Below are 10,477 nucleotides of genomic sequence, written 5' to 3' on the forward strand. Positions count from 1 at the left end.
GTTGACCCATGGAGCTTTGCTCTTGCAAAATCTGTGGGCTCCTCTGGCAAAGGGCATGGCTGGGGAAGGGGCAGGCAAGCTTCCCTCCCTGCCCAGGTGGTGGTTACCTGACGGGGGCCCTGCGCTGAGATGCAGAACAGCGCTAGCAAGCGGGGCTCAAAGGCTGTCCAGTCCCATGGGGCTGGGTGTGTTCTGACCCTGGGGCGAGCCCCAGGCCAGTGGCTGCCAGATGCACAGGAGGAGGAGGCAGGCAGGCCAGTGCAGGACCTGTGCTCCAGCCCAGCTGCTGGAGGAGAGGCCACAGGTACCAGTGTGCCCATGTCTGGTGTTCCCTGGGGCATTATTATCCTGCTATACCAGGGCACCCTCAGGACAGGGTGCAGAAAGGGTCATGGGGTGGTCATGGGCAACCACCCTACAGATACGTGCAGACCCTCGTGGAGCACGTAGCCTTGAATGCTGGCCCCCTGCCTGGTTTGGTACCTGTGGGGGCACCTGCAGAACCAGCCCTCCCCTTCTCAGTCCACAGAGATGAGACCCTTGCCCAGGTGATCTGAAGGAGCATTGCCCTGTAGGGGGGCTGGGGTGCCCAGCCCCGCTCTGCCAGGGGGACGGAAGCAATTGGGCAATACCCACTGGCCCTGGGGGAGCAGCCCAGCTGTCGCTTCCACCTGCGCGTTTCAAACAGCGTCTGCAAACTGCTCTAGGGACGAGTGACTTGGAAGCAGCTGAGGAGCCTATAACTCGGCCTGAAATCAGCCGGGGGGACGGTTGAGCTTGCTCAGCCAGCAGAGACCTTCCTACCCAGAGCCCAGGCCTGGCATCACCTCGCCCTGCTTCCCAGTGAGGGGTAAGTAGCATTCTGGAAATGCTAATGTGAGTGGGGAGGGGGGTGCAGGGAGAGGAAGTGGCCTCATGGGACTCTCCTCTGTCCCAGCCTCTCCACCCTCTGCGCAGTAGGTGTGTAGCATCACTGGGGAGGGGAGGTGACGTGCCTGAGGATGCAGAGGGAATGGCTGGCAGAGCTGGGTTTAAAGCTCTGGAGCTCCTGCCGCCCCTCTGTTAGGCCTCTTGTCCATCTCCGTGGACGGGAGCTGGGAACAAGAGCCCAGGAGTCCTGGGCCCCTGTCCTGCGTCTGGGCCACATGGGATGGGATGATTGTGGCTTGAGTCTGTTGGACGTGTGCAGCGTCCTGCAGTCGCTGCTCTGCCCAGGCTCCTAGCTGCGTCCCGTTTCTCGGGTGCAGGGTGTCGCGGTGGCTGGAATGCCTGTGGGGTGGGGACTGAATTGGAAAGGAGGTGGGGGGGGTCACTGATCCCCAAGAGGTCAAGTTGTGGGGGGGGAAGGGGGAGAATCCAGCCATTTAAGAAGCACAAACAAAACACTGTGCCAAAGGCCAGGAGCAGCATTCCTGGCGCCTTCTCGCTTCCTGTTTGAAGCTGCATTCCTGTCATGAAGTCACCGCAGAAAGAGCCTGCTCTGGAATGCAGCCTGTGCGTACAGCGCGGTCAGGGCTGCAAGAAGCAGCAGTGGGGAAGGTGCAGGGTTCTTTGCCCATGTTGCACCCCAACGTGTGCTAGGGTTCCCCGGGAGCTGCAGGGGACTCCCCTGGCTTAGTCCGTGGCAGAAATTGGCAGCGCGCTCATTTTCCCTGGGACTGGAGTGACTCCAGGGCAGAGAACAGCAGGGCACTGGGCCTCCTGGGTTCTGTTCTGGTGCTGGGAGGGAATGGGATCTAGTGGTTAGAATAGCGGGGCTGGGTCCTCCTATCTCTATGTGTACTACCATCGCTTTGGGTAGAGAGAAAGCGAGGCGTAGTGGGCTGTGAGCCAGGACTCCTCAGTTCTGTTCCCTGCCCTAACACTCATAGCTTTGGACAGGGCACTTAAGCTCCGTGCCTCAGTTTCCCCATCACTAAAGCTAGGAGGATGACTGTCTTCCCCCACCCCTTGGTGGCAGCCTGTTGGAGCTGAGGACTAAACAGACCGTGGAGACATGTTAGCGTTAGATGGCCATACACCAGCCCTTTAACCCAGGGTTCTCAAACTGGGGGTAATGAGGTTATTACATGGGGGGGTCGCAAGCTGTCAGCCTCCACCCCAAACCCCGCTTTGCCTCCCGCATTTATAATGGTGTTAAATATATTAAAAAGTGTTTTTAATTTATAAGGGGGGGGGGTCGCACTCAGAGACTTGCTATGTGAAAGGGGTCACCAGTAAAAAAAAAAAGTTTGAGAACCACTGCTTTAACCAAAGCCCTCTTTGTTGCTGCCCAGGGTGGGGGATCTCCAGCCAGTGCAGGTGTGAGATGGATGCTGAAGACCCCTTGATGCTGCTAATAAGGCAGCTCAACTGCTGCACCTGGGTAATCCTCACAGGCTTTTCATGCGGCCTCCTGTGGGGGGATGAGCCCCAGGCCCTGCCCGCTGCCCCCTTGTTCTCTGTTGGGAAGTGTTAATGGGAAGTGTCAGTGCTTTATTGCTAGCTGTCAGTGGAGGCCTTTGTTCCCCTGAAGGAGGGCCAGACTGGCTCTTTATCGGCTGCTCTCCAAGCCCAGTGCTCTTTGGCTTTGCACAGAGGTGTGCTGGGGGTACTACTGGGGATTTGCTGCTTCTCTGCAGGGCCTTGTGCAGCAGCCCGCTCCCCCTGGGTTTCACTGGGCCCCCCTGCTGTCTTGCTGGTTTCAGCAGAGAGTCCTGTGCATAGATTAGGAGTGCGGAGCCGGGGTGGGGGGAGGCTCCTGGCTGGAATGGGAGCCGCATGGACAAGGCCTCCAGTCCTGGCCAGGGCGTGACTGCTCCCAGCAGGATGCTTTCCCAGCAGCAAGGCCCAGGACCCCTCTCTCCCTGGGGGAGGGGCCCATCATCTCCCCTGGGCTTGGCGTGCTGGTGATGACTGGGTAGCACATAGGGGATCCGGGCAAGGCCCTTGCACCCCCATCCCTCTGCCTGTTCACATTTCAGCTCAGAGTGCCACTGAGGGACTTCAGTGCCGTGGTACCCACCAAATGATGCCCCAGAGGGAGGAAGGGGATGTCCTGAAGGCCTGATGGAAATGCAGCAGGCCCTGCAGTGATGCGCTGGTGGTGGGCGGCAGCAATGTGATCGTAAAGCCCAACATGCCCTGTGGGGTGGACACCAATATGCCCCGGAGATGCACAATGCACCCCATGAAAGGCTGTAGAAAATCGGTGCTGTATGTGTGTGGCTAGAGGGTTGCCAACCCTTCAGGATTGGCCTGGAGTCTCCCGGAAGTGGCATTGATCTCCCGGTGACTATTGAAAGCCATCCGGGAGATTTGAATAGGATATTTTAAGAAAATGACATGTCGTGCAGGCGGGCGGGAAATCTCCCAGAATAGCTCCAGTCAAAGTTGGCAACCCTATGTGTGGCCCTTATGACCCTGGGAATGCATGGCCAGGCTTGTGTTCAGGGGCTGGTACCATACGGCCCTTGAGCCCTGTGTGATGAATACTCTGGGCTCCCTTTTCCCAACTTCTGCTGGGCCCTGCTGTCCCCACCTGCCATCCGGGTTTGGGGTGGGGTTTGAGCAACCGTGGCCTGTTAGAACACTTACCGTGGAGTGGCAGGCAGTGGGCCGCGGCTGCAAGGTTGGCTGGCCAGGAGACACATTGGTTGGGCTCTGCAGTGGAAAGATGATGGCTCGTGGCAGTGGGAATGAAAGGACCCATTTCCGTCCCTTGTGACAGCCCAGTCTGTCAGGAGAGGGTCTGGGCAGGTTGCCTGTTCTCCAGCCCTTGGGTGCTCTGGCAGTTGTTACACCTGGTCTCCAGCCCCCCTCCAGCTGCAGAAAGCTGCTCTTTATCCCCTGCTGGATTAGAAGTGAGTCTGTCACTGTGCCATTGACCCGTGCGGCGATGCACACTCCCGTGCATCCTAAAATGCCTCCTGTTTGCTGGCGTTCTATTGCAGCACCAGCCGTTGTGTCTTTCTTCCTCTGAGGGCCCTTCAGCACATCTGCTGGGTCCTCAGAGCTGCGAGCTTCCCCAGAGCAGTGCCCTGCCCATGCCAGGCAGGACTCCGGGGTGTGCACTTCCCCCCAGCAGGGCCTGGCAAATAAGGTGCAAACACTTCAGCGCCCATGCAAGCCTTCCAGGCCCTCCTACTCCAAGGTCTCTAGGTGGGAGGTTTTTTTCACTTTTGCTTGAACACAGGTTCTACCACTGAGTTATCTCAACGGTGGCCTGGCCTGGGGCTGGGTTACTCTGCTCTTTCAGAGAGGCAAGACTTGTCCCTAAAGAACCCCAACCAAACTCAAATAAATCAGGGAGGGAGTGGGGTCTAGGAGTTAGAGCATAGAGCTTCCTGGATTCCGGTCCTGGCGCTGGGTAGGGAGTGGGATGTAGAGAAGTGGTGGGCATCGTCCTTGCTGGGACTCCTGGGTTCAGTTTCCAGCCCGGGGGTGCTGTCTCTTTTGGGTTGCTTGCAGTCTGTGAAAGGGGAAGGGGGGCCTGGGCCCTGGTGTGAGGGGTGAATCCGTGGACAACAAGTGCTGTGCTAGGTACGTGCGAGGGGCTGGTCCTGTGAACCAGGTAGAAGAGGCCAGCCCTTTGTGTTTGCAGCCCAGCCCTGTCTGCAATCCCACCTGAACTCTGTCCCTTTGGTATACGTGCTCCCCTTGCCCTCGCAGATCCCTGCCTAAGCTCCTGCTGCTGCTGAGGGCTGATTCCGGCTTGTCAGCAGTGGCAGGAGGAGGGGGGCAGGTGAATTCCCGCACGTTCGCCTAAGTCCCTTTATCTCCCTTATCTCTGTCTCCCTCCCTGAAGGGACTGACGGAACAGGAGGCTCAGGCAGGGCTTCCTTCAGCAGCTGCTCCCACCCCTGCGTTCTCTGCAGGCCCCGGGAGGGCGTGGGCCCTGATGCACACGGGGGCTCCCCTAGGTGCTGAGGGGCACTGGATACATTCTAGGCCCTTCCTGGCTTGTTTCCTTTTCCCCACAGGAGAAAAAGTGAGGGGGTGGCTGACCCCTGTCTGGCACCTCTAGCTGGGTCCATGGGTCTTGGTCTTGCCCATGAGTGGCATGCTGGCTCCTCTCCTGTGCCCCACAAAGGGAGGGGCCCATGGGTCCCTGCCTCACACCCTAAATGGATGTGGTGGGGAGGCAGCTGATTACATGCCAGTCAGCCTTGGAGGGGGAGCCAGGGGCTAGTGGATTCTTGCCTCGTGCCTCGAGTGGGATGCCAGCACAGCTCCCCATCTGCTTGCAGCTTCTCTGACCTATGGGCGGGCAGGAAGCAACAGCTCTGCACCACCTTGGGCCTCCCCACCTTGAACCCCACGTTCTATGGCACTCGGTGGCTGGAGGAACCGGCCCCTCCGTCTTGACAGCTTCTTAATGGCGCCCTGATCGCTCCCTCCCTGCTGAGGCTGCACTGCTGGGCTAAGGGGAAGGACTCCATGGCGGGCAAGAGAAACAAGCCCCCAGAGTCTCACAGGAGCTCGGGGCAGCATCACACGGAGCCATGGACCTTGGCGTCCTCGTGGCTACGGCCACTGGAGAGGCCGCCTGCAGGCCCCTTCCCCCGTGACTGGTGTGGACAGCAAGGCCAGGGCTGCTGGACTCCTGGCCTGGCCTGAGGGAACTAGAGCAGGGAGGCTGCCTTGGAGGGGCTCCATGGCCCGGATGTGCTGCTTGGGGGGAGAGGTGGGCCACAGCGTGAAGGGCTAGCAGGACCAATGCTGAGGAATGCGGGCTGGGAGACGCAGTAAGACCTGCGTGCAGGTCGTGGTTTCCTGGGTGCTGCATGGGGGGGAGGCCGTTGCTCCTTGGTCTCAAGCAAGAGGATTGTGGGGGCTACTTCATGGTCCCCTTCTGTTTACTGAGGCTGTAGGGCACAGGGGCCCCTGTCCAAGCCCCATTGCTGCAGAAGGGGTGAGGGCCCTGCGTCTCTTGCAGTTGGCAAAGAGATAGTGTCCTGTGTCCCTTCCTCCTTTTTCACTTTTCTTTGGCTCCTGGGGGGAGTCAGGGACACAGGTGCTTGGGGCAGCTGGGGATAGCCAGGACTGGATGTGTTTCCCTGCCCTAGGAGCAGAGTGGGGGGCTACTTCCTTTAGCGCTGGGAGCTTGCTGGGCAACAAAGGCAGTAGGCAGGGACTGTGCCTGTGGGGAGCCCTGGGCACCTGTGCGATGCCTGCCAGGGTTGGCCTACATCCCTACCCCATGATGGCTTTTTTGGGTGGTGGGCCCGTATCTGTGCATGCCTGGGTCTGGCTCTTGTCTCTGCTCCTGAGGGACAGCATCCCCCCACTTCAGTGCACAGCCTTGGACAAGAGAAAGCAGGGTGGAGTGGCCAGGCCCGTGGCTAGATACACCTAAGACAGGAAACAATGCCCCTAATGAATTAAACATCTCTTCACCCCAATAACTGCCCCTTGTTTGCATCTGCATAGGCAGCCTGCTCTGTTTGTCTACACCCGCCCCCAGCACTGAGCCCTGACTCATGACTGCAGGGGTTTGTTTGTGGTGCATCTTAGGAACTGGCCAGGATCTAGTTCAAGGCGTTGGATGAAATCTCATCACCCCCTTGGACCATCTCCACAAGGCCCCCAGAAGCAATGAGCCAGACTCTAGTGTCTGCTCGACTCGCCACAAGCACACACTGTTTGCCCTAAGCAGTCACCACCCAGGAACCAGCAGGAAGCTAAGCAGCTATTTACCTTTTGACACCTAATTACCTCTGAGTGCAGCAGGCCTTGGGAGGGATTAGCTGAGGGGCCTTTTGTTCCCTCGCCTCTTCACCTGCCCTCCCCTGCACGTACCTGCACATCAGCACATACACACATCACCAGGCGCCCGCACCTACCGGCATGCAGAAGCGTTTGCATGCCTGCCTGCATACATGCTCAAATGCATGACCTTATACAGCCGAGAACACATGTACATATGCATCTGGGCAGGCACATGTCAACACCCAGGGCCCCCACAGGCCTAAGAGCACACACGCAACATGCATACCTGGAGACATGCCTGCAAATATGCATGTACATCCATGTTCCCTGCACACACATATGTATGTTCATATATATAAAATATACACACACAAGCCTGGGCGGGCATACACCCTATAGGTCTCTGCCCCCTAAGCCCCTGCCAGCTGGATCTCAGAGCACTTTACAGACCAATGAGGTAAGCCTTGAAAACCCCCTGTGAGGAAGGCAGGTATTCTCCCCAAAGAACAGATTGGGAAACAGGCACAAAGGGAAGTGAGTTGCTCCAGGACCCAGCTCGAGTCAATTTCAGAAAGGGGGGTACAGAATCCAGGACTCCTGATTGCTACTTCACCCTTGCTCTAACCACTTGATCACATTCCCTCCTAGGCCCAGCAATAGAACCAAGGAATTCTGCTTTCCAGATCCCTGCTTTATACGCTAGATCTGGGAGAGTTAGGAATAGAACCCAGGCCTCCAGGAGCCTAGGCCCGCTCTGCACACCCGGCCACGCCCCTTTCACCGACTATGAAGTGAAATGGTTAACACTCTTGATAGGTCTGTGAGCTTTAATTAGGCTTCCACATTAACACTCCATCAAGGAAATTCGCATCTTCTCCTCCTTGTTTTCCAATCTGTCTCCTGATCCCACCAGCCCATATTGGCAGGGCTGGGCTGGGCTGTCTATTAGGGTGCAAAAAACCAGACACTGTCCTGGATTTGAATGTAAATGCTGAGAGTCCGACAGAGAACAGTTGAAAAATCTGGCTGTGTGAATTGTATTATTGTAGCTGATGGCTCGTCTCACCTTGTCCATGTGCACAATGAATGCCCCCTCCTTCCGAGTGTCTGCAGCATCCTGCAAAGTGTGTGTGTGTGTAGATATAAACACACAAATAAAATAGTCATCTGTTTTCCAAGGGAATTGTTGTACCTGGCTATTTTCTCAGGGGTTACAATGAGTTCAACCCTGGAGCGGCAGCCCTGCCGCATGAAACCTGCCGCTCCGTAAAATAGATGCTGCACAGGCTGGGGCAGGGCAAGCATCCTCCATACACTGCTGCCCTTCCAGATGCCTCAGCCCTGCACTGGAGAGATGGGGAAACTGAGGCAAGGTGGAGCCATATGACTTGACTGAGGTTGCAAAACAAATCAGTGGCAGGGTAGGAATAGGTTTCAGAGTAGCAGCCGTGCTAGTCTGTATTCACAAAAAGAAAAGGAGGACTTGTGGCACCTTAGAGACTGACAGATAGTTATAGGAATAGTTGGCTTGTCATCTCTTCAGGGCAGTGGTTGTCTTTTTGTTCTGTTCGTGCAGCGCCGAGCACAAAGGGAGCTTGCTCCCTTAGCCACTACCCTGAGGAATGAAGTCCTGGGGAACCCTGCCTTCTAGACTCCCCAGCTCTAAGCATTGGCCCATACTCCCAGCTAGGAGGTCTGACTCCTAGTTCCTTTGCTCTAACCTTACTGCTCCTCAGTGTTTTGTTTCATTATTCCTTGATGGCTGCAGGTGAGCGCCAGCTCTGAAATAGCAGCGTACCCTGGGCAGATGCCAAGTGGAGTTCCCTGCTTTAGCTGCTGGTTAGGACTGGAGCTCCTTCCTTGTCCAGGGCACGGTCTAAACTGCTGCCTAGAAGGAATTAAACGCCCTAGTGACCCCATATCTGCACTCAGCAGGGGCCGGCCCTGAGCTGCACTCCTCACCTCCTGCCAGTGCATTGCCTGGGCTGGCTGAATGACATCCAGCCAGTCACCTCCCTTCCAAACCATGCCTGCGGGTGCTTGTGCTCCAGGCTATGCACTTTCCTCTTGGCCTGCCCTGACACCCAGTGCCACAGGGCGAGCGTGACGATCCTCAGTGAGCTAGTTCCCGCTCCTTCTTCTTCGTTCTGCTGCCTGCGGAGGATATCAGTTCCACCACGGAGCTGTGAGCCTGGCTGCACAGCTGGCCAACACCCCCATCAATGCCTTATGCAGTGCGAGAGAGACCCTGGCATGAGCCTGGTGCAAGGCACCAGGTTGCTGTCACCTCCAGAACCTGCTTGTCCAGAGCCCTGCGATACTGCCTCCTCCTTGCACTGGACAAGCTGCCCAGCCTTCAGAAGAGGAGGGGGAAACTGGATGATGGCGGGGCAGGGTGTTCTCTTTAACTGTGGAGGCCTTTCCAACCGTCATCTGTCCTTGTGGCATCAACTGGTTCCTTTTTGCAGCAGTGGGCATTACCCAAGGGTCTCTGCCCTCCTGGGTCTCCCCCGTTAGCTGATCTCCTTTTTCACCCCAGTGCCACATTCCCTTCTTCCCTGGGCCTGGGGGCCAGCCCCCAACCAGGCACAGCTGTTGGCATGACGGGGGTTAAATGCCCTGCACTGTTAATCTTCTCTAGGGAGTGGATTAGGAACCTGGCTGGCTGCTTTCCCTGTTCTTAGAGAGAGACTGAGAACCTCCGTGAGCCAAATTTTTCAGGGGATGACAGAAACCTTCCAGTAATTTTGTGTGGGTGGGTCATTTAATGAGAGGAGCCTGTGGAGTGAGACGCAACCAGGCAGGTGGCTGGTTGAGGGGAACAGGATGTTACCACACGTCTTGAGATGCAGATATTTTCTGAGCAGTAGTAGCCCTGCGATGAAATACCCAGCCTTTGGTTAGGACACAGGAGGGGCTACGTGTGCATGCAGTTAATTTCTCCTTACAAGTGCATTGATTTTTAGTTGGAGGATTAGGCCTCTTAAGTGCTGGATGAAGGTGATTAATCTAATCAAAAGGATTTCGGTTCCCAATCCCCATTTATCTGTGTGAGGGCAGCTGTGGGTAGGCCTGACTTCCTGTCTCTCTCAATAATAGCAGGTGCCCTGAGCCCTGAAAGGGATTTTCTTCCTTTTACAGGTGTAATAATTTGTTTTTCCATTCCTTATCCCTGTTACTCCAGCCCCTGCCCTCTGTTGGGAGTGTAGACTAGGGGTTAGTGTGAGCTGGGTTCTTCTCTCCCTAACTCTGCCACTGAATTGCACTTTGGCAAGTTGCTTCCCCATTCTGTGCCTCAGTTTTCCCGTCTCATAAATCGGTGCAAAGGGCATCATCTCAGGAGGAGTGGGCCTTTAGATCAGACTGTTGCCCCATCAGGTTAGGTGTTGGGCTTCATGCTTTGGGGGAAGGCAGCAGCTCCGAGCCAGTGAGTTAGGTGCCTTTGAGGATCCGGGCCCAGATGGCTGTAGTACCCTCCCTCCTAAGCTGGGCTTTATACAAACCACCCCCTCTCCGTGCCCGTGGGGGATTAGCTCCCTCTGCCTCTCCTGGAGAGGGGATGGGACACCAGAGGTTTCGACAGCTTTATGACGAGTGATTTATTTCCCCGTTCACAAACCAAAGGAAGAGTTGCAGCAAAGCACACCGAGGGCTGGCTGGGCAGGACTCTTCTTTTTTGAGCCTTTGCTTAGGGCGTGAGCTAGAGATTTTCTCCGCACTCCCCTTCCAACCCCCCCGCTGCTCATCAACACGCCCCCCCCCCTTCACACCCCCTTCTCTCCGCCCC

Source organism: Lepidochelys kempii, chromosome 26 (genome assembly GCF_965140285.1).
Source record: "Lepidochelys kempii isolate rLepKem1 chromosome 26, rLepKem1.hap1, whole genome shotgun sequence".
Lineage (NCBI taxonomy): Eukaryota > Metazoa > Chordata > Testudines > Cheloniidae > Lepidochelys > Lepidochelys kempii.